Source organism: Crotalus tigris, unplaced genomic scaffold, assembly GCF_016545835.1.
Source record: "Crotalus tigris isolate CLP2741 ecotype Arizona unplaced genomic scaffold, ASM1654583v1 scf7180000021269.431029, whole genome shotgun sequence".
In the NCBI taxonomy this organism is placed as follows: Eukaryota; Metazoa; Chordata; class Lepidosauria; order Squamata; family Viperidae; genus Crotalus; species Crotalus tigris.
This window is the reverse complement of record NW_024098426.1, coordinates 305,989-330,524: the sequence shown is the minus strand read 5'-3', so window position 1 is coordinate 330,524 and position 24,536 is coordinate 305,989. Positions and strand designations below refer to the sequence as shown.

Sequence of the window (24,536 nt, the reverse complement as noted above, 5' to 3'; positions counted from 1 at the left end):
GCTTCATCTCCAATAAAGCCATAGTCCAATCTGGCACATTTCTTTCATAAAATAGGCAATAATTCAAAAAGCCACAGGCTAATCAAAACCTGCCAAATAAAATAAAAAGTATATTTCACATTTGTCTTCTGAAAAAAGGCTGGCATTCAAGCAGGAGTGGATAAAAGTGATTTTTGTCCACCTGTTACATTGCAAATTGATTATGAAGAGGTAAAATTTTGTAGAGTTGACCTTAGAATGGGTTCTGATCTGTTTGGCCATATTTATCATGAACTTTCACGCATTTGATGGAGTCATAGCATTGAAAGACACCTTAGAGGTCAATTGTTTGAACTCCAGCTCAGTGTGGGATACACTACAAATGGTCATCCAGGCTTTATTTGAAGATTTCCAGTGAAGGAGATTTCACGGCTTCGTGGGCCAGCCTGTACTAATGTCTGTTCTCTAGTTATGAATCTCAGCTGCATTGAATTCCAATAATTTAACATCAAAGCTTTTTTGGGAGTGGTGATATCTGTCCCTTCTAGATGTAAAAAGAATCAACTGAAGCTACAAGCATATTCCACAGGAAACCTAGAAGGTCATCTTTTGATTTAATAATCAGATTTAGTTTTTCGTTCTGCAGCCCAGCAGCGAGAGAAAATACTTGCAGAGGGTGTGGAACATAAGACAAATGAAACCTGGTTCTACATGCTACAAGAAAGGGCTTGCTTGACACATAATCATCTCAAGTTCTTATTTATATTTATGAGCTTTCATAAGCACTTATTTGGAACATCCCAGCTGTAAATCAATTCATTAGAAGTTAAATTCCATGGGTGGAAGCAATTTTTTTTTGCATCAGAAACACTGTGCTGTGTACCTTATGGGTGCAGTAGAAAGTTTTTCGCCTATTCCTAGCTGGGGACACTGTTTTTCAAACTGTGTTTGCTCAGCTCCTTATAAACAATGTCCACGCAGCCAGACCTGACTGGGGTGTATTAAATAACTACACTGGCAGTAATCACTCTTGATAGTGACCCTACTTGGACAGCAAGCAACAGTAAGGAAAGAAAACAGTAGCGCTGAATTTTGTTTTTTTCTTTAAGTAATATTTTCATATTTTACCTTCTTCCCATCTAAAAGTCAGGAGACTTCTTCAAAAATGAAGAATTTTCAGGACTGCTGTGCTGATGACAACATTTAACTCTGGTCAGGAAACTTCTCAATATACATTATCTGCAAATGGTGAGTGGCTGAAAACTAACACCGAGCTTAGTGTTTATTGCAGGAAACATTCAAACAAATGGGGCAGAGAAATTATCCCATGAAATCAATAGCAATGAGAAATCATTTTAATACATTTGATTATTGTGGAGGCAATAATTTACATGAGCACATGATAAGAAACACCAGCTGTACTTTCTCCATATGTAGAAATATGTAGTGTATGCCATACACATATGTACGCATACACAAGCACACATTAGAATGAATAATGAAAAGAAAACTTTTTGGCTTTCTCTTTGTTTCATCTACATTGGTAATGAATAAAAGGATGCTGCAATTAATGTGAATGTGAATATAATTAATATTCCAAAGAGTGAAATTGATTGTAGCAGGGTAGTTAGGTAGTAACACAATTTTAGCTGAATTGACATAGAAAATAAGGGTATAAAAACATTAATCACAAATCCTGTTCTTAAATATGCAACCAAGAACATTATACAAAAATATAATTTAAAAAATGAGATGGACTTTTCTTGGGGGGGGGGCAGTCTGATACATTTACAAAATGAATAATAATTCTAAGTTTCAAATATGTTTTTGATTTCATCTTAATATTCCGTTAATTTTATCCAAAATTATGGGAAATACTTTGGAAAAGGAATATATTGACTCCCCCCTCCCTTTTTTTAAATCAAGGCCTTATCATTTCTATATTATATTTATAAAATTGCCATGTTGCTAATTTGGTACCAAATATAGCATTAAGAAATGGTTGCTGCATCAAAATATAGCACAACATCTGATTGATCAGTTTAGTTGTATAATCAATTGTGGCATTAAGGTAGGATGTGAAAACCATACAACATCATATATTTCTAAACTATAACTCTAGACAGTTTTAGCCAGCACAGGCTATTTCCTAAAGCAGGGGTCTTCAAACTTGGCCCCTTTATGACTTGTGGACTTCAACTGGCATGCCTGGCTGAGGAATTTTGGGAGTTTCTAAAGTAAAATTTTTCATTTTAAATTTCCAAAGAATGTCTCTCTCTCTTTTCCCTATATATCTACTTTACTAATACCTAGTTATTTCCAGTGACACAATTTCATCTGTGAATGGCCCTATGTATTTCTCTCCTCTACCATTTTCTCTTTTATAATCAAATCAAAGACCAGACCTTATAAAGTAATTCAACTTTTCAGAACAATACAATTCCCAGCTGTTTTCTGTCATTCTGATGCAGGCAGCATATGAGATGATTCAAATCTCACCTCACATTGCTTGTCATAAAAACAATCAGGGTGACTGACTGACATTCTCAAATTCTACAAGGAATCCTGGGTTTGTTTTGTGTGAAATAGTGCAATTTACAATTTAGCTTCGTCATGATAAAGCTGCAATTAGGCACAGTGCTGAGACTAGTGCTGCAATCATTTTGGCCAGATTTGTATGGTTTTTTTACTTAATTCAACCCAAAGTGTTTCTCCTCCCCCCCCCCTTTCAAACAGCATAAAAAATGCCTATGTCGGTAAAAAGATGGCACCAGGCAACAAATGAGAATAAGCTCCCTTTATTTAAAAGTTGCCACAAGAGGGCAGCATTGCCTAACTCAACTGTAACAACAATAGTGATAATGATAATACTGCCACCTCAGGGCAGACAGGAGTACAGAAAAAGTCATTTAAAAATATGTAATAAAAAGTAAGTTATTTCAGAGGCACATTATAACCTAAAACTGTCAGGCTTTCAGAGTTTTTAAGAGTTTATTTTTAAAACCTCATCACTGCACAAAATCCATGAATTTTTGCCCCTTTAGCCTTAAAAAGTCATTGCAACCCTTATCAAGTGATTGATGCTGATTAGAGACAAATTCAGCTGCAATGGTTTTGAGGAGCTTCAGCAAAGACCACAGGTGGTTTTGGATCTTTCTGAAACAGATCAACCTCCTGTTTGTAGGTAGACATGAACCTCTCAACTTGGGCTTCACTGAAAACAGATCTTCAACATCCGTGGAGGGGGGATAGATGAGGTATGAAAACTCCCTAAAGTGGGCATAGATTAATTGCCTCCCAAAATAATCAATGGGAGAACAATCCAATAAGGCAGATGGCAAAGACCCTAAAATGAAGAGAGTGGGCCACTTCCCCAAACAATGAAATGCTTTCCCTTCCTTTGTCAACTGAGGAGAAAAAAATTCTCTTCAGAACTTTCACTAGGTGAAAACAGAGAATCTAGAAGTGGATGAATATGCTGTGAGGGGGAGAGAAATACTATACCTTCTTAAGAAGATTGGATATTGTTCCCTGTGGGGTAAGAGAAAAATTGAGAAATGCAGTTAGCTGGGAAAAATAAGTGGGGTTCAGAGAAATGGATTGGTGTTCTGGAGCTCAGACCGGTGGTATATCTTTGATTCTTGAGGAAGCTGCTTAACCCTGCCCAGACCGCTTTTCTTTCTGTGATTAGTCAGATTCACCACAATAGCCATTTGGTGTCGGGTCCAATTCAAGAATGACATAGAACAATCAAGGCAGCATTCAGGTCTTTATTTATTCAAACCCAATAGACAGAATTTAGCCAGACTAAACTACTCTCACCCTAATGGGAGATTCTAGGGAGTGTCTATCCTAACTCTCTTCCTCTGTCTCTGATCTAATTCTGGCTGGGCTGGCTCTTGTCCCCTCCTGTCACTTTCTGGAATGTGCTTCCTCTTTCCTGGGAAACTGACACTTCAACTGTAGTCTATCATGTCATCTTCTCCTTTGTAGACACCGTTTATTACAGGTAGTTCCTCTGTGTGGTGACATTTGCAAAATAGCTCACTTGAGGTTTGAATGATATCTCCCACAACCATATCTGGGCTGCAAAAATCAAGAGATCCACTGGCTACTCCAGATATAAAAAGATTCAGAAAATTCTTGTCCTTTGCTATCCTCAGGTGGTTGTTTGTAATGCTATAACCCAAAGATGTAAGATATCTGCTGAAATTAGGGTGATCAGATCTCTGAAAAGGAAAGGACCACCAATGGGGAGAAAGAAAGCACAGTTTAATTTTATTGGCATCTGCAGAAGCCACTAAGGAGGCAAGTCTTCAGTGCATAAGTGATGAAAGATCTTGTCAATTTGAGGCAGCAGCTGAAACCAAGGAAGCCAAGTGATTTAAGGTAACAGAACAGAACTAATTAACTTGTGGTTAGCCTTGGTTGAGGAGAAAAACTGAGGAGATACTAAAAAAACAGATAGAATTTGAATTTAAGGCTATGCCTGATAGACAGAGAATATGAGCACAAAAAAGATGACATGTCTTCCTGGGCATCTGTCAATTATCTAAAACACACATAGGTATATTATCTATGTGTTTCAAAAAGATCAATGTAATACCAATAATGGGGAAAATATTAATATTTTTATATCCTGCTTTTTTTTGCAAATAACTCAAGGCAGAGAACATATCCAACACACCTTCCTCCTCCTATTTTCCCCACCACAACAACCCTGTGAGGTGGTTGGGCTAAGAGAGAGTGACTGGCCCAAAGTCACCCAGCTGGCTTTCATGGCTAAGGCAGAACTAGAACTCACAGTTTCTGATTTTCTAGTCTGCTGCCTTAACCACCAGACCAAACTGGTTTTCAATTAGTGGACCAGAGGAATGCTGTGGATATAATTTACTTGGCCTTCGATAAGACATTTGATAAAGTAGACCAAAATCTACTACTTGATAAGATAGAAAAATGTGGGTTAGACAGCATCACCACCAGATAGATTAGTAGCTGGCTGATTGGCTGTACTCAGCATGTGATCCTCAATGGAACCGCATCTACATGGAGGGAAGTGTGTAGTGGGGTACCCCAGGGCTCTGTTCTGGACCCAGTGCTCTTCAACATCTTCATCAATGATTTGGATGAGGGGATAGATGGGGAACTCATTAAATTTGCAGACGACACCAAGCTGACAGGAATAGCCAACACTCCAGAAGATAGCCTTAAGATATAGAAGGATCTTGACAAGTGAACATTGGGTATTATCTAACAAAATGAAATTCAGTGGTGAAAAAAGTAAGGTTCTACATTTAGGCAAGAAAAACCAAATGTACAGGTATAGTATAGGGGGTACCTTGCTCAATAGTAGTAACTGTGAGAGGGACCTCGGAGTCCTAGTGGACAATCACTTAAATATGAGCCAGCAGTGTGCTGCAGCTGCCAAAAAAGCCAACACAGTGCTAGGCTGCATTAACAGAGAGATAGAATCAAGATCATGTGAAGTATTAATACCACTTTAGAATGCCTTGGTAAGGCCACACTTGGAATACTGCATCCAATTTTGGTCACCATGATGTAAAAAAGATGTTGAGATTCTAGAAAGTACAGAAAAGAGCAACAAAGTTGATTAGGAGACATTAAAAGAATGGTTGCTGGAACTGGTTATGTCTAATTTAATGAAGGATGAGGGGTGACATGATAGCAGTGTTCAAATATCTCAGGGTTTGCCACAAAGAACAGGGAGTCAAACTATTCTCCAAAGCACCTGAAGGCAAGAAAAGAAACAACGGATGGAAACTAACCAAAGAGAGAAGCAGCTTAGAATTAAGGAGAAATTTGCTGACAGTTAGAACAATTATCAGTGGAATAACCTGCCTCCAGAAGTTGTGAATGCTCCAACACTGGAAGTTTTTAAGATGAGACTGGACAACCATTTGTCTGGAATGGTATAGGGTTTCCTGCCTGAGCAGGGGATAGGACTACTACTACTACTACTACTACTACTACTACTACTACTACTACTACTACTACTATATAGTGAATAGTAAATAGATGAAATGAGGGAAGTAATGGTGGCATTGACTGTATATGAAGCAAAGACAAACAGTTTTAGATGGTGTCATAGACTGGGATGAGGATGGTAATAGAAAGCAAGAACTGGTACTTGAATTAGGCTAATTTATCTGGCAGAGGTGGCACTATTGTCTTGCTTTAGATAGAGAAAATGTCTGGGACCAGGAATGAATTGAGGAAGAGACATTCCTATAGTTGTGGAAAATCTCCTAAAATATTAGATCCCAATTGTCCCCAGTCCACACGCTCTCGCTAGGAATCCCTAAGGCCTCCTTCACCATAACTGGGTACTCCTTAGTGCTCTTATACTGTATCAGACAAGAGCAATTAATTCCTTCTTTTCTCCTCTGGAGTCAAGAATGTTGTAAACAGCTTCTAATTATTCACTGACTTGATTTCCTTACGACTACAATGGGGATCCAGAATCCTTTAGGGAACCAAGATTGGAGGTAACTAGAGGTCAATCTTTCATTCTGAAATAGTTTCCGTCCTTTTGCAGCAGAGAGATGTTATTGACCAGATATTTCGTGGCCATGGATGCAAGGATGTTTACATATATGGGTTTCCCCCGCCGAAAACTCATATTCTTTAATATTGGCGCTCCAGCACAAAGGAAGCCCTGCTTCAGAGATGGTCAGGTTTATCTAAGATTGGTACAGGATGTTATGAGCATATCTTAAGAACTGGAAACTAGTCTCTAATTGCAGATATTTCTCCCCGATGAGGCCTCAATGAAATTTAAATTAAAATCCTGGCTTTTAAAAGACCACACTGCAGTTGAGATGCCAACAGATCATTCTATCTTTTGTGAAAGTAGGCTAATGAACTGAAAAGGGAAGCTCAGCTGAAAATAATTATTCCTTTTCCAGCTTCATTTGCATGCCCTTCAGTATTTCACTATTAACATCTTGATTTAGTGTATAAGTATATGCTAAGAACAATTGGTCTGAAAAATCCCTCTGTACCCTTTGGGTCTAATTGTCCCTACGCTCCTTGGCTTTAAGAAGAGAAATGGTTTTCACTTTAGGAGGGTGGGCAGCTAAAGATCTCTGGATAGCAAATGGCTTCTTCCCGCTTCTCTCTTTCTTTCTTTTTTCTTTTTTTTTAAAAAATGAATTGCATTGGAGGCTTCAGAAAGCAATGTTCTGTGATTGTTTTTATATTGCTTCAGTAACTCTAGAGCATTTATCCATGTAATAGCATGGTCTTCTGCTTCGCTGCTTGCATTGGCCTCATGCTTCAGTAGCTTTGCTTGATAGGATTCAGATGGAACGCTGCTTAGGATATTTTATGTATCCGAATGAATATTATAGCAAACAAGTCAACAAGACATAATCAGTTTGACTTGAAAAGCTAATTAGGCTTTAAGTTTAATATATAAAATTATGAGAGTCTAAACAATCTTGTTTACATGTAAATTTGTGAATTTGCAACCTGAATTATTGGGAAACAAATAGGGAGAGAATATAAGATTGTTTTGCTTCTGCCCCCACCCCCAAAATGCATTTGCCCAGACATTCCATTATGTGCAATGTCGACATTTTGTCCTTGCTTAAGTAGTTTGTTGATATAACTTTGATAGCATTTTGAACAGGAAGACATGACCTTTTGGAATAGGATGCTGTGCATCAAAAGATCTGGGATTTCAGCCTAATGCTTTGACTTGATCCCCTGCATTTACCAGGCTGAGCCCTTCCCTCTAATGGGCTCTATCCCCTATCAGTCTTGGCCATCAGCACCAATGGTTACAGAGGATGTAAATGAAGGTCTCCATATTACTAGAGGTTATACATAAGTATACTTAATGAGTTGGAGTAGCAAGGATGTCTTGTCCAAGAATCTTCCAGATCTGAAGCATTTATACGTGCGTGCAAGTAAGCTATACGATGATAAGCTTGCAGCCAGCAATGTTTTGCTCCATTTATGGGCAACACTCAAGAGCTTTCAAAGGCTTTAAAATTAGGATGGATCATTAAGAGGAAAGAAACTGGATAAAACTAGCAATAAAAATGAAATAATAAGGCTGCCAGAGGCTGATTAGGCAAGTCATTGATTGGTGCCTTAATGTAGATAACAATAGGCTTTTAGACTCATGTGGTTCCAAAGCTGTAAGTGCAGCCTCCAAAGTTCCTCCAAAGAATTCTATTAAATTATACTTTTTAATGTTATCGAAGATTGTCCTATCCTTCCTCCTGATGTTTCAGTGTATAGCTCCTGAAACATCACTCGAGGCCAAATGTATCCCTCAACTACTTCACAGTTGCCTTAATGCTAATCTAGCAATGACCCTTCCGTACAAGGAATCTAATTCCACTTACCATATACCAGGACTAATCAATCCCTTGTGAGGTTGAAGCCTTCATCATTACTTATAAAAGTAATGCTGGTCTAGACAGATCTTGGTCCTCTGGAGCCGCTCTTATGTAAAAAGATCTGATTCAAGTTATATTCTTTGTAACGGTAAGGTGTGGACACAATATATAGAATGATACTTGAACACCATATCCTTATTCACTAAAGCAGTGTTTCTCAACCTTGACAATTTTAAGGCATGTGGACTTCAACTCCCAGAATTCCACAGCCAGCTGGCTGTGGAATTCTGGGAGTTGAAGTCCACATGCCTTAAAATTGTCAAGGTTGAGAAACACTACACTAAAGTGTTTCCCTCATAGTGAATAGAGGAAGGATCACCTGGAATCCTTCTTTCTATGGCTATTCTGCTACTGCCATCAACTTAAAAAGTTCTAGTAGAAGAGGATATATATGTAGCTCAGGAGCTGAACTGTGAAGCCCTTGGTGCTTTCTGAGCATGGTTATTTTCTTGCAGATATTTCATTACCCAAGTAGGTAAGGTGCTCTGATGTTTTCCTAGTAAATATTGAAATGCTGCAAGCAAATAACCAAGCTCAGCACCAAGAACTCTGAACTATATAAAGAGGTTAAGATTGGAATAACCAAAGGCCACTCTCTTTCGGATTGTCTATGCTAATTAGTACCCAGAGTTTCCAGTGACTCTGAAAAGGTTTATCTGACTTTTTCAGATAAAAATACAAATTAAGTTGTATTTTTACTAATTGAACTGAGTGGCATGTATAATTGCTTTAACCTCGATATAAAGACTGCCTGGGAATGTGATGGGGCAAATAAAACTGGAAATTACCCACAATAATTTCCAACTTTCCAAGTGTACTAGATACTGCAATTTAGCATCCACTTCTGTCAAAGTGAAGAAGATAAAGAGAGCATGAATGCCAAATAAATTTGACAGTATTGCCGACAGAATAACGTAGCATGTTTATTAATGATTCCAATCATTTTATGATTTGCACTGTTCAAAATTCTTTGAAGTGATTATTTTAATCAATTAATTTAATGTTATTAATTCACCAAGAAATCAATCTTTAATATCCTGCATTCTTCTAATGCAACAGTTTTTGCAGTAGGTTCTACTTACCTTTTTTAAAAATTTAATTCTTTTGATTTCTTCCTCCTTATTCCATCCTCTGTTTTATTTATGGGCACCACATGGCTTTTACTTCCTCCTCCCAAATATCACCCCTCTAAAATGCATTTATCATAGCTTGCAAGGACTAAATCAAGTTTGGAATACAGAATTCGATTTACTGCGTTGGACTGTGCATCAGATTCTAGAAAATTAACAATAAATTTTCATGAAATGATTTATACTGAGCACTGGCCTTAACACTCCAATTCATTGAGTGCTTACTGTGTATAAATATTCATAGTAAATAAACAAATACATTAACTATATTATGCTTGTTTCAGTATCATTAAAACAATTACAAAATTTATGACCGGGAAGGATGCAATCAAGTATTTTAAAAATTTATTGCTCACGTACACCAAAAAAGCCCTATCGAAATCACTTGAATAAGAATAAAATTAGTCCAATTTAAAAAATTCTCAAATTATGGATGCTGACTAGAATATGTGTGATGAGAAAGACAGTTTCAACCATTTTTTTATGGAGAGGGGGAAGTTGGGGGAAGCAAAGAAAAGAGCTACCATGGGTATTACTAACCTATCTGTTGCTGCCACTAATACTTCATCTTGAAACCATTAGCAAATGCTGGCCATTCCATTGCTCCATATAGTATTCAGGAATTGTGCTGGTATCTGGAAGCTGCAAAGCCTAAAGAATAATGAGCTATGAATGTCAGGTGCAAAAAATCAGGAGCCAGGACAGAGTTCAATAGCACTATGATTTCATTCCGTGCTACCTATACACAAGAATCTGATCTACTAACAGTCAAGGCAAATTGGCACCGGATTAAGAATCAACGGACTTCAAGGGGGTGGTGGTGGACTTAGGCTCTTGTGCAGGAGTGGTGACCCCATCCTTGGATGCAGCCTGGCCATCTCCCACATCAAGGTACTGAGAAGATAGACAATACAATATTCTTATAGTATGTTAAAAATGGCCGAGATCTTCGTCCAGTCCTAAGGCCCCTAAGTATGTAGTGGCCTTTTAAGGTGATTACTGGACTACTGGAGAAGACATTTCATTGAGAATGACCTCCAGTGGAAATGTTTAAAAAATACAGTTGAGTGCCCAATTGTTGGGTGGTTCCACTTTCTCTCAGAAAGTAATTTTACTTATTCAGTTTATATATTTGATTTCTTATAGATGTATAGATTTGATTTCTAAAGGATGGTTGCCTTAAATTCTTGCAGAGAGATGGTGGTGGGGAATAAGTTGTTGTTTGCCTTTTTGGTGAAAAATTCTCACAGAATTGTGTATATCCCTAGCTTTTGCTGGAAATCACTGCTTATGCTGTGAAACAGGCAGGGTTGACTCCCGGTTCATCACATCTTTTATAGCTTTTAGAAGTGAAAGGCTATCAACTGGCTCTCTTTGCAATTATTGATGCCCAGAGGGATTTCAGTAAGTGGTAATGCTTCCAGCAGTCTGTATATGTTCTGTACAGATTTGTAGGTGATACTTTCTCTCGGAATTCTCATCATTTCCTGAAAAATGTAGTGTCTCTGCTAAGTGCCTTTCTTTTCTTCTCTTTTTATTGTAAGGCTATCTATTCACAAACCCTCCTTTTTCTAGAAATAGCTGAACTGAACCATTTTAATTTTACTCAGATTTTATTTTATTTTATTGATGTTATTAATGGATTGGGAGAGTGTGAAGGGTGCCAGGAGGTATGTGAGAGGCATTATGTGTGTACCAGAGAGAGTGCATGGGGTGTGTGAATAGATGAGAGAGACATAGGAAGGATGTGCAGAAATATACCAGTGTAAGGTAAGGAAGTATCTCTGAAACAATGGCCCAACAGGTCATGGGCTGTCTAGTTTACTTACATTATTAAGAAATTGCATATAGACAAATGCATGAACAATACAAGAGAGAAATATAATCAGCATTAGGCTACAGAACTCAATGGAACCCATCTTTTTAAGGGGCTTACTCAGATTTAGCAGATCATTAAAAACACAATAACCCCCTTTAAAACCCAATTAAAAACCCAATTATAAACCAAAATTAAAACCAGAAAAAAATAAAAAGCAGGCAAATGCAAGTCATCAATACGGCCATCTAGCAGACTCTGAATTACAGCTGGATTCCTAGGCACACGGACAAAGTCATGCTAACTGGAAAATTCTGGGAGTTGAAGTCCATATATTTGAAAGTTGCCAAGGTTGAGAAACACTGCTCTAGAGGCTTTCAGAAGGTCAAGGCCAATCTAAGTTCAGGGAGATGATTTCCAAAGGGTGGGCAGTGTGACAGGAAAAACTCTCCTCCTGGGTCCCATCAGATCACCACATCTTAATATTCAGGACCCATAATATGACTTTCCTAGTGAACTGATAGGATGGGTAGATGTCACTGGGATGAGTGTCTCTTGAAGTAATCCATTGGCTGTTGAACAAATCAACTCCCCTTCATCCTTTGGTTAAATGCTCTCTACAAAGTCTATGGGGGAGGGAGATGACCTTGTAGATTTCTAACTCTTCATCCTACCTTCTGGGTTGGGTCTCCAACTGATGTCTCTTCCCTATTGTCCAAGATTCAGTTCTCCCTTGGCCAATGCAAGTGATTTCTTCTCTGATAAAGTCCACTAGCTCCTCTGTCTTTAAGTTGAGCCCAACTGCCAAGTGATGAATCCCAAGATCTTAGCAGCAGCAGTGAGGGGACTTGTAGCTGCACAAAGTGATGGAGCTTTACACTTGTGCTTTACACTTTTTACCCTCTGGACCAGTCATGAGTATCCAATAGAAGAGAATAGTTGAAGCTCAGGGTTGAACTATAAAGTTCTTGATTCTTTTCAAAAATTCTTAATTCTGATCTTGGTTGTTTGCTTGCAGAGATTTCATTATCCAACTAGGAAACATCATCAAAATGAGCCCCTGTTTATATATAATAACTTGTCCTGCCAGTTTTTGGATGTTTTATTTCTTGGTGGTTCTTTGATTAGAGCAGAGGCAGGCAACCTTGGCTCTTTTATGACTTGTGGACTTCAATACCCAGAATTCCTGAACCAGCCATGCTGACTCAGGAATTCTGGGAGTTGAAGTTGCTGTGTTTTTTCTTCTCCTGACTTACTCCTGCTACCAAAGCTTTATGATTAGTATCCTAACACCAAGCTCACTTCCTAACTTCTTGTTTCTACTGCAACAACTTATTATAATGCATTTTGTGTGCACGTTCCTCAATTTATATATTTCTATACATTTTTGAGCTACACAGTGTATCACAGAACTTGGAAGAATGCAAATAGTAGATGTGGGCAAAAAGCAGCAGATTATGTCAATGGTAAGGGATGTTGGGAGGTATAATTCAGCAGTATCTGGAGGATACTACTTTTACATAGGTTTGGAAAGTGAGATTACATAAATTTCAATTAGCTAATGAAAGATAAATATAGATCTTTCCATTCCTAATTCTTTCCTGAAATAGCTTAATTACATTAAGTATTTTTCTCTCTCTTAAAAAGATGTTGCTTGTTGGTGTTCTGTTATCATGCCTAACTGGTTAACTCAAATTGATGCACTGAAACATTTTAGTGCTTGAGTTCCAAGGATAAATTTTGCTTCCTTATCTTTAATTAGACCCAATTAGTCATATTTTGAAGGCCATTAGAAGCCTGATTTGCAGGGGGGGGAACAATAGGATGTAGGCTGTCAATTTAATGAACAGTTTCCACTCAACCACAGAATGGCTGACACCAGGTGACTTTGGGCCTGTCGCTACTTCACAGCCCATCCCTGTCCCACAGTATTGCTGCAGAAAAACTACACCAGGCCCCAAGTGTATTGCTTTGAGTTTCTAAATGAAAGGAGGGAAATGGGTATAAATAGATGAAGTGCCTCCGATTTCCCTTACGCTTAGTAGACTGAGGTTGTGTTTTATGAGGTAGAAGCTGCTCAAGTAATAAGCAAAACAGAGCCAGTGGACTCTTCCCATCTGCCTCTGGCAAAGAAATCCCCCTTTAACTAAATTTGTGGAATGCCTGTGAGATTAAAGTGGCCCCTGATCGCTGTAGCAAGATAACAGAATTTGGAGAAGATGGCAGTTTATGCATCAGTGGGAATTCCAATTGCTTTTCTGTCTCAATTTGAATTAATTCTGTACCATGTGCAATTGACCAATATTGCAGGTTGCAGTTCAAATCTTAGTACTATAGGTAATGATTTTTCTCAATTCTGCTTTATGGTTATGCAATATAAAATGTAACCTAAAAGGGCATTTGATTGCATGTAGTGTAGATGTTTGCAATTCTATCCTCCGTATCCCATGCCATCTTCCTTGAGCAGCTAAACTGAGCTCCATTTTAAAATTTAGATTATTATCAGCTTCCTCAAACTCAGAGGGTGTGGCAGTGAGATGCCTCAGGTGGTGGATTCACTTCTGGTCCTTTCAAAGTTTGAAACCTTTGTGGGGGCAAAAATGGGGTAGTTTTAAAAACCACCATGGTCATTTTGCTTCTGAATTTCAGGTTAATGTTGAAGAGCCAACCAAAATGAGTCCAGTAATCTGTGGATCACCTGCCAGCATAGGTCTGGCATCCTGATCCAGTTGTTCTATAAATGGTTTGTCAGTAATAGAGGTCAAGGGAATGAAATCTAGATTAATACTAAACCCCAGTTCAGATGGTGATAGTTGTAAATAACATCATAAAAGATTTTGGATTTGCAGTAATTAAAAGGTTTCCCTCTAGGATTAGTTCACATGTGTTTAAAGATAGGCCTGGGAGATTTTGGGCATGGGGGGGGGCATGGACATTAGAACATTGTGTGAGAATCAAAATGGTATCAAAAAAGTCCACGAAAGTGCCATAAAAGCCCTGTCCCTTTTATGAGTGTTTATGTATAATGTACATTAAAAGGAGTGGGGGGTGACTTTGATTGCATGGTCATGATTGCCATGTTGAGGTTTTTGACTCATCGTACCCAACATACATCCTGAGAACATTGCTGATCTAGTAGATATAATAGATGAGCAGGCTGAGCCTAAGGGAGGGGTTAAACATGCCATCAGTTTGGAATCATTGTGCAGTCACAAGAGTTCAGCATCCCCATAAATTCTGTTGAAACTTCAACTTTCCCAGCAAAGCTGACTTGGGAATTCTGGGAGTTGAAGTCCACACATCTGAAAGTTGCTCTAGCCTTTCAAATGACTGAATTTAACAAGTTGCTAAGAGCTTTACTATACTTAATTTCTTATTTAACTGCATAGAAAGGAACTGTTGGTGGCTGCGTACTGAGGCAAGCTAACTCAGCATAACATTTCAGAAACAAATTATATGGGATCACTGCAAATAATTAAGCGATGTCATTCTTGATTACCTTGGTAATGAAGAGGCAAGCCAAGTGCTACTTATTATAACTCCAGGGCCTGGCAGTGCTGTCTTGTGTTTAAGTCATAATTGATTTTTGATTGTCTTACCTGAAGAAAATATCTCATTTTTTGTACAGCGGATCCTTCTAGCTATTTGTAATTATGATCCTGATTCCAGGGAGAGTTGTTCTTTTACTGTTCGCAGTAGGGAAATTATTGGAGTGAATCATACACAGTCCAGACCTTAATTGGCATGTAGCAAGGAGTTTTACATGTGTGCTCATGCAAAGCCATTTCCCTGATTGAGTGGCCAAAAGAGAAGGAACTTTGTGTTTGAAATTTCTTTTTCTTTTCAAATCTCAGTGGGAGTAGCGACAGATGAGTTTGTACTTATTTTCTTCTCCTTGTTGCTTTCTAGATCTTTTGCTTTTCAGCTGTGGAACAGATTGGACATATCGTTGTATTTAAAAAATAAAGTGAAAATGTTAAATCCCCCTTCTTTTGACATCTCAGCTAAGAACATAAGAAAATAAGAATGGATCTACAGAACCAGGCCAACATCCAACTTAGCTGAGAATTTTGTTTCTCCTAAGGACATGCCCAATGCTTCTAAGGTGTTTGAAAGCAGGAGAAGTCTGCAGTTCTTGTTTCTTGCAGAAGATATTTGGAAGCATATTGCCCTTGGTAATACTGAGGGTTTAGAGTTGATATCCCTTGACCAGTCTTCTCCTTCATGAATTGATTTAAACCTCTTTTAAAGCTGACAGATTCAATGGCTGTCACCATATCTTTTGATAATGACTTGTGCACAGTGTGAAGAAATAAACCCACTTCAATCAAACAGATTTATTAAAGACAAATATAGATGGGTTAGAAATAGTTACTTTACAAATAAGATGTAACTTAGAATCCAACCTGAATATTTTGGCATCCTGGGAATCCTTGAGTTGGCATGGCATAACTAGGTCTGTACTTTCCCTTAGATGCCTGAAGACAAAGACATGTTTTCAAAGCTTTGGATAACTTCCAAAGAAAGAAATTAATATAAGCCATTCTAGTGCAGCTTAACCCTGATCATTTGTTTTCAGATTTCTTTTGGCTAGGCAATAAAGTTGAATCATAGAGATCAATCAGAGATGTAATCATCTGTGGGGAGATTATCTATCTGTCTGTCTGTCTGTCTACAATCTATCTATCTATCTATCTATCTATCTATCTATCTATCTATCTATCTATCTATCCATCCATCCATCCATCCATCCATCCATCTATATTTGGTATTGTCTGGGTATCTTTTCCCTCTCCTCAAACATAGCTTAATAAGGGAGAAGTGTGGGCAAGATTTATCACAATTGTGTTGTATGATCTGTTTATTTAATTATTTACAAACTCCATTGTTGAGTTCCAATAGTTGAAATTACCTGAAGTGAACTGATTTTTTTGAACAACCATCCTTGATTGCTATTTAACAGCTTGAATTTGGGTGATTGTTATTATGTTTGTACTTTTAATATGCACTTAGTTTTAAATTGTTATAGTTCGACAATATTTTTAAACACAGATATAAAAATGAGAGTTTTGGATAACTGCAAATAAGTTCTGTTTCCACCCCTGGGCATTCCAAAGCAATTTTTGGAGATCTAGTGGGATCTGGGCACAAAGTCAAGATATTGGTTGAAATGGGTAAAGAATTCTATCTGTTTTCTATATATGATAAATGTAAAAAAGCAATGAAACATCATTCACAACTATTATGGCCACTATTTAATTTTTTCAACCATAGCCTCTAGAGATCCTTCCAGAGACTGACTCTAAGGCACTACACTGTCCTTATATAAATAGGCTGATTAAATGAATGAATATAAATAGATAATGTGTGTATAGGCCTATAGTAGATTGAAGGGAATATACCTCTTGGGGTTTCCTGTTTTTCTTCTGAAGCTTGAGCTGCTCTTTCCCTTTTCTCCTTCAGTATAAACATTGGAATGAAGACAAAATAGCATGAGGCATCTTAGAAGTTTGGCTTCTGAAGGATTCTTATAATGGTGAAAACACTTTTCTTGTGGAGATACCTGGATTTGAGCCTGTTGCACAGAGGGCATTGTGAATTAATAAGAAGAGATAAGTTCATTCTGTATTTAGCACATCCAGAGGCCATTAAAGGTGTTAAACAGAAGGATACTATGATGGGATTAGATGTGTGGGTCGGAAATACTCCAGGGAGGGATGTCTTTTCAACTGGAAATGGATGGCCCCTAACCTTGCCTCTCTGCAAATATCCAATTTCATCTTTGCAGCTACTGAAACTTGTCAAACTGTTATTATTTTTTAATTATAATGTTTAAACTAAGATTACAGTTAGACCAAGTGTTCTTCAGAAAAGAAAGAGTGCTTTGTTTCTAGAATCTCTCTGGGTGGTTAATTAGTAAATAAATCCTTGAAGATAGAGGCTCAGTTGTCATAATCAGAAGAAACTTGGTATATTTTGAACAATATAAATATCATTGTAGTGTTTGTGGGTAACAATCCCTAAACGTTCTCCAGCAAAAATTGTTTCCTGAATAAATGAGGCAAAGTTGGGCATGGTTCTAGTGAAAATGCTGGCTAGATCTTGTTCTGGCTAAGATACTGTGTATGGAAAAGCTTTGGGCAAACTGTTGCAAACAAGCTCAGTGCTGTCATTAAAAGACTGAAGAAGATGGTAGAAACAGAATAATTTCTAACTTTGAACATGGGGAAAAAAATCCCGAATAAATGAGGGCTGCAATTTTGATATGCAATGCTAATAAAAAAAGGTGTGTGGGACCCAATGCCTCAGTATTGTTCCTAAATACTATCTGGTAGTTATTTTTAATTTAAAATCAGTAATGTAATGTAATGGTGGAAAATAGGAGCTTTTTAATTCCTAAGTATGAATGAACTGAAAACCAGGGGCAAAGAAAATGCCCAATAGATGTGGAATAAATTAAGGTCTGGATGGAAATCAATTGTTAAGGCTGAATCTAAGCAACACAGAGTTGCTGCTTGAGGAGTGACCCTCTCCTTAAGGAAGCAGATCCATTACTCGGAGTAAATGGTTAGGTGGTGGCCCTGGCCAAGAGGATCTTTGGCCAGTTTCAGCTGATGCACCAATTCGGGGCCTTCCTGAGACAATAGAATCATGCAACAGTAATCCCTGCTATCATTACACAGTTGGATTACTGCAATGTGCTTTACATGGAGTTGTCTTTGAGGATTACACAGAAATTGCCATTGGGACAAAATGTTCATGTGCTTTTTCAGTGAAAGAGAAGGACAAGCACTGGTGGAACCCCAAGTATCAGTAAGTATTTATTGGGATTCTTCCCTCTCTATTTTCACTCCCATGATAATTAGAATGAGACCCTCTATGGGACACCTGTCCTGTGGGATCTGCACTGCTTCCTGATAGATTTCTGGGTGCAGCTTAAAAAGCCAGTTGTAACCAATAAAGACAATCAAGGTGTCTCCAGATTTGCTGATTTCAAGTAGAATCAACATCAGGGGAAAAATGACTTATGACTGTGCAAACATGGGTGTGTTTTTCTGTCACGGCTTCCACTCTATGGGACGAGCTTCCCCGGCAGACTTGCTCCAACCCTGTTCACGTTCTGGAAACAAGTCAAAGCTAAACTTTCTTGAAGGTCTTTTTAAGCTAGTTAAACAATGATCCTGGAATGTAATTTGTTTTCCTTCTCCAGGTTTATTTTATTATTCCATTTATGTTCTGTATTTAGTATGGATGCTTTATATACCACTAAGAGTTCTATGGTTAAGATGGCATAATTACCATTCAATAGACAAATGCTTGAAGTGAAATAGTCAACAAGATTCACTCAGTTGCAAGCAAATGTTGCCACTCCTGGAATCCAGTTTAGGAGACTGGAAACAGCTGAGCTCAAGAAAGCTAGCAGAGGAATCAGTCTAGCTAAATGTTTCTACTCTATTGCCTCTAGAACAGTGGTTCTCAACCTTTTTAATGCCGCGACCCCCAACCGGTCGTAAGTCGAGGACTACTCAACCGGTCGTAAGTCGAGGACTACTCAACTGGTGCAGCACCGTTTTCAGAATGGGACTTTTGGCGGCCTCAGCAGGGCAGAGACAGCCTGGACAATTCCTACTGGCTTTTGAAAGCCAATAGAATTAGACTCTATTCAAGAGAGTCTATTCTATTGGCTTTCAAAAGCCAAAAGAATAAAAGGGAGTAGCACAGCTAAGGAAAAGGGGAAAAAAATGGCGGACTGCGTTGTTTGGCGACCCCCGTGAAATGGTCATTCGGCCCCAAATGGGGTCCCGACCCACAGGTTGAGAACCACTGCTCTAGAATGTTCAACAGGCAATACAAGCCATCTTTGGATTTTGGAGAACATATGATGCCAGGCAGCATAAGAAGCAAAAAAGATCTCCCTTTATTTGAGCTGCGATCCTGTTCAAGATATAAGTACATCCGTGTTGTTTTCTTGGCAACACTTTAGTGGTAACTTGGTGTTCCCTTCTTTTGGAATGTTTTTTCAATTTCCTGTTGTAAAACATCAACGTACCACATGGGTGTTTTGCAACTTTAAGACATGTGGACTTTAACTCCCAGAATTCTCATGCTGGCTGGAGAACTCTGGGAGCTGAAATTCACAAGTCTTAAAGTTGCCAAGGTTGGACACTCCTGATTTACTAGATGATAAGCTGGTCATATTGCTCCCTGCCATCTCTTTAAAACATGAGGATGCAGCTTATCAGCATTGCTCATCTTTGTCTCTTTTCTGTTGGATCATCTTATTTGCAAACAGATCCTTGCGCTGTTAGCATCCACATTTAAAAAAAAAAAATTCATGAAGGCCTCTGGAACTTAAATGGGCCTCAAAAGGTAACTAAAGTTGATGGTAGAGACGGGCATTTTGTTTTGTCACACATGAGCTTTTCTTAATTTTTAATTACAAAGATCTGAAACAGGCTAGGTGGGGCAGGTAGCCTAGAGGGGAGCAAGTTGCTCATCCCTTTTTCAGAGCCAAGCCAGCAATTCCTGCTGCTATAGGAATGAAGAATCTAAAATAAGAGCCGAGCTGAAATCTTCAGGAGGATTGAAATGACGCACCTAATTTTCTTAAATAAAACTTAGGGGGAAATGAACCTTGTCTGGAAGATGGACACCAAAATCTAATACACCAAATGACTTTTTGCAAATGTTAGTCAGCCGATTAACTCAGTTCCATGGTGGCATATGCATTAGTACCGAAATGGCTGATGACGAACGCTTGACTGCAATGTTAAGAACTTGAGCAAGACATGTAATAGCAAAAAGTAGCTACAGGTTTATGAAGTGTATCAATTAGCTAATAGTGATGAAAGTTAAGGGGCAGATTCTTGGAAGCAGAGTTGATTACCAGAATCAGGCAAGCTGTGATCTGCAGCTGATTGGCAAGATCTGTGAAGAAGCAGGTTATGCAAGATCAGAAAACCCATCCAGTTACTGTCACAGATCTTACATGCAGTTCCTCTTCATAAAGGGAAAATCAATCTTCTATTCCATATTCTTGTAAATGGCAAAAAATGTACTCCTACTATAAATTAGGGTCAAACTAGGCTTGATATTAATTGTGTCAATTCAATTAATCTGTATTCTTTTGCTATTCAGACTGATAGCTTTGGGGAAAATTGGAGCAGTTTAAATTCTCCTCATGGTAAAATGAAGCTAGTTAGGGGTTAGGCTTTTCATAAACGTATAATGTACTACTTGCAATTAAATCCCCTTTGGTTATAGTTATAAAACTTGCTTTACTGTAATACAGATCTAACTTGTGAATTGTGCTTCTGAGAACAAGACTGTAGAAAGTTATCAGAAAATGTATAGAGTTTTGACTTGATATTCCTTTTTATTTTTCTCCACATATATGAGTTCCCCCAGACCATAAGTGATGTTACTGCTAGGAGAGGAATTATGGAGAATACAGTATAGGGCTGCCTAATAGCAAATAAATAAATAAATAAAAATCTTATTTTTTCGGGGGGGGGGGTTGTTTTTTGCAAATGCAGAAAAAGATGACATATCTATAAGATTGATATAATAATAACAACAGGGACCTGCTTTATGGAACAGTATCACTGCACAGAGTCGCTCTGTGAGGGTGATGGGCAGAGTTCAAATAGATAACTAAACAAACAAATGAACAAACAAACAGTATCCACCCAGACATCCAAATGCCTCCCTCCCACCCGTTAACCTTTCATAAGGCCCTGAAACCCTGATTGTTCCCCCAGGCCTTCAAGCCGAAAGGGTCTGCTGATTGATGCCATATTTATTGTAATTGCATTTTTGGGACAGTGTACATTTTTATCTGGCTTGTTGTTCTAATTATTCTGGTTTTAATTCTTGCATGCTGTTCAGAGTCATTTTTATGAGATAGTAGAAATGGTTTTAAGTCAGTCAGTCAGTAAGTTTTATGTGTGCTCAAATCCTTTTCTATCATAATTCTAGTTGCTTGCAGGTAGAGGAAGCCTTTCTTGCTGCAGAAATTTGAATGCTTTTGGAGAAAAGCTGTCACACTCATAATTTGGGAAGGGCAGAACTTATTCCTTCTGCGCACATGAACACTTTTAACTTTTTTTTTGTAATGCCTGAAAAGGGCTTAAGATAAAGAAGAATCATTCCAAGTGGGGACTAAATGCAGCTTCGATGACTACCAGAAATTGATTCCTCAAAGGGCAAAACAGGGCTGTGTGACCCAACCCTCTAGCTAAAGGATAATTTATGGGCCGGACTCCATCCTTCACGTGACGAATGACTTCTATAATCCTTTGCAGATCAAATTTGTGAGTAGATTTTAGCATGAGGAAGTTTCAGTGCAAGCTTTGTTGTAGAAATGACTTGAGGACGCACTCCCATGAGTGACAATTATAGTATGGATATTACTGGCACTTTTTGCACTACAGTAAACCAAGCCAGAGAAATAAAAACATTGAAAGAACCTCCTTCCCTCCCTCCCTCCCATCCATCCATCCATCCATCCATCCATCCATCCATCCATCCATCTTCTCTTTTAGCTAAAGCACTGCCATCTTAAACCACCATCGGAGGGCTCTGCCTATGATTTATAGGAATACATATAAAATACACAAACGCAGCAGGTATAAGGTTCATTGACACCTGTTATCAAGTATGCTTTTCTTTGATCAGAAAAGCCCAGATTCATCTGCTGTTGTTTTGATGGAGCATCTCTAATCCGACTTGAAATAGCTGACATTTGGCTGGAGACCAGACCACCCTTGTTTGTATACTCAAAGAGAAAATGGATCCTGCCTTCATTACTCAAGTCATTAAGCCCCTAGGCAAAAAGGGGGAAACAAGAAACAAATCACTCCAGTGACATCCAGGTCTTGCTTTATTTTATCTTGACAGGGTCGGTTTCTGCAGCCCTGCTTCCCTCTCCACCACCCCGGTCGGCTGTTTCCTGTTACTCTTCATGGAAATTGAAGCTGGGCCTAAAAGACCTTGGAGGCTTGTATCTTCTCTTCACATGAGTGAAGCTTCAGCGATAAACTTGAACTTAAACTTACCGAGGCGTAACTGAGGGTTCATTTGATAGCTAGTGGTTTTCAGCCCCACCGCACGGCTTTGCAGGCTCAACGTGAGCGAGATTGTTAATGTCCTGTGAGAGAAAACAATAACACATTTCATTAATGCGTTCATCTGTGAAGCGTCTATTAGTGCACTGGAGGTATTAATGACGTTATGCTTGGAAATGACATGTGGGGCCTGACAGAAATGGCAAGGTCTGCTGAGAACAGATGACAAGATAAGCAAATATTTGAATGGCTTCATTTGCCTGGCAGCCAAAGGATGTGTTAAAGCAGAAGTGAGCGAGGAAAAGCCTGGAAAGAAAGGAACGAAAACCGTTTGTTGGTGTACAGCTGGAGTTGCAGCCAACTGGGAGACAGCAGGCAGGGTTTATATGAAGACTTATACATGGGCAAGGCAGCATTTCTTTAAATTGCCAGCTCCTCAAAAGACATATTAGGAGAAATAGGAAGGTTATGTCCTGGAAGTGTTACATTGCACTGTGGGAGGATATCACAAACATCTGTCAGGTTTTTTTTTTAATTGTAAGTGTTAATCATGTAGCATATCTTTTTTCAAATGATGCTAAGAACAACTTCTAGGTCTCTGTAGTATGACACATTGACCCAAATTAACATTTTTTGCCTAGCACTGTCTGATTGTGCAAATGAAGCCCATGTGTTTATGGTTCATAATTGGTAAACTCTTAATGAAGGAAAGGATGCCCTTTTATCTGTTGTTACATTTGATTTACTAGTGTAGAAAATTCAAATGATAAAATGAGAGGCAACTGGTAAAATGTGTTAATAAAAAATAATTAGCAAGCAAGCAAATGATTTTCTTTGGTTGAATAGAAATTTCAGTCAGGAGAAATTAGGTAGACTAAAATTGTTGAAGTTTTGGGAAAGGGATAAAGGAATTTGCATTGTTCTTATATCAAGATGATGGATGCCACCTTAGTAAAGTCTAGTTTCCTGAATTCAAGAAGGTAGTTAACCAACAATTGTATTGATTTGAAGCTTATAATACAACTCTGGCCTAATCAAGCCTCCTTCACTTGGACGAAGGCTGAAGGATGTGAATAGGATATATAATTCATCTTTTGGATATCAACCAAATCCAAGGGACAACAATGAGGAATTATTTTCAATGTACACATTGGCAATTGGGTATGTGATTATGGCATGTGAAGGCATTTCATTGTTGGTCTCTACAACTCTATTTCAGGCACATTTGTTCAGTCTATGTGTTTTGTGTATTTCTATAAACTATCCAAGACTCCAGCAGTTTTTTCAGTTGCCACCTCTTCCCTAGAATGTACTGTTCCTGTACAAAGTGGTTCTTATGAGTTTGAAGACTATGGGAATTTTTGATCTCAGCTGGAGAGCACAGGCTGAGATCTTCATATTCAAACAATTGTCCAAGGAAAGGTCATGGCACTGCTATCCTTGGGCTAACGAGATTAAACCTCTGGCTATTACCTGAAGTAATTGAAATCAGGTCAACAAGCAGGTGAAGTTAACTCATCCCAGGGGGGTGATGTGTAGGCCAGAGTTACAGGAGGGAGGGGCTCTTCCCCAGAGAGCAAACTTCGAAGTCTTTGCTATGCAGAAAGAAAGCGAAGATAGATTTCCCCTAGCAGTTCACAGGGTATATCTAGCAGTAAGGCCAGTGGTTCTCAACCTGTGGGTCAGGACCACATTTGGGGTCGAATGACCATTTCACGGAGGTCGCCAAACAACGCAGTCCGCCATTTTCCCCCCTTTTCCTTAGCTGTGCTACTCCCTTTTATTCTATTGGCTTTTGAAAGCCAATAGAATAGACTCTCTTGAATAGAGTCTAATTCTATTGGCTTTCAAAAGCCAATAGGAATTGTCCAGGCTGTCTCTGCCCTGCTGAGCCCGCCAAAAGTCCCATTCTTACGACCGGTTGGGGGTCGCGTCATTAAAAAGGTTGAGAACCACTGAGTAAGGCAGATAAGTGCTTTAGCCTGGCAAGACTTTTGTCTGTAGCAGCAATAAAGAAACTGCCCTGAAGTAACCGTGAGCTTGATCTCCCTATCAATGTTCTGTTAAGTCCTTGAAAACTTGGTTGTATCAGCTGAGCCAGGCAGGGTCAAAGGAA

General features: G+C 38.6%; 1 long non-coding RNA gene across 1 annotated transcript; it reads left to right on the top strand.

The window, feature by feature from the left end:
• Positions 1-404: 404 nt before the first annotated feature.
• LOC120320259 lies at positions 405-22,496 on the top strand. Its single transcript, XR_005559937.1, has 3 exons — positions 405-1,042; positions 1,126-1,227; positions 22,254-22,496. It is a non-coding gene; the product is annotated as an uncharacterized LOC120320259 (long non-coding RNA).
• The last annotated feature ends 2,040 nt before the right edge of the window (positions 22,497-24,536 follow it).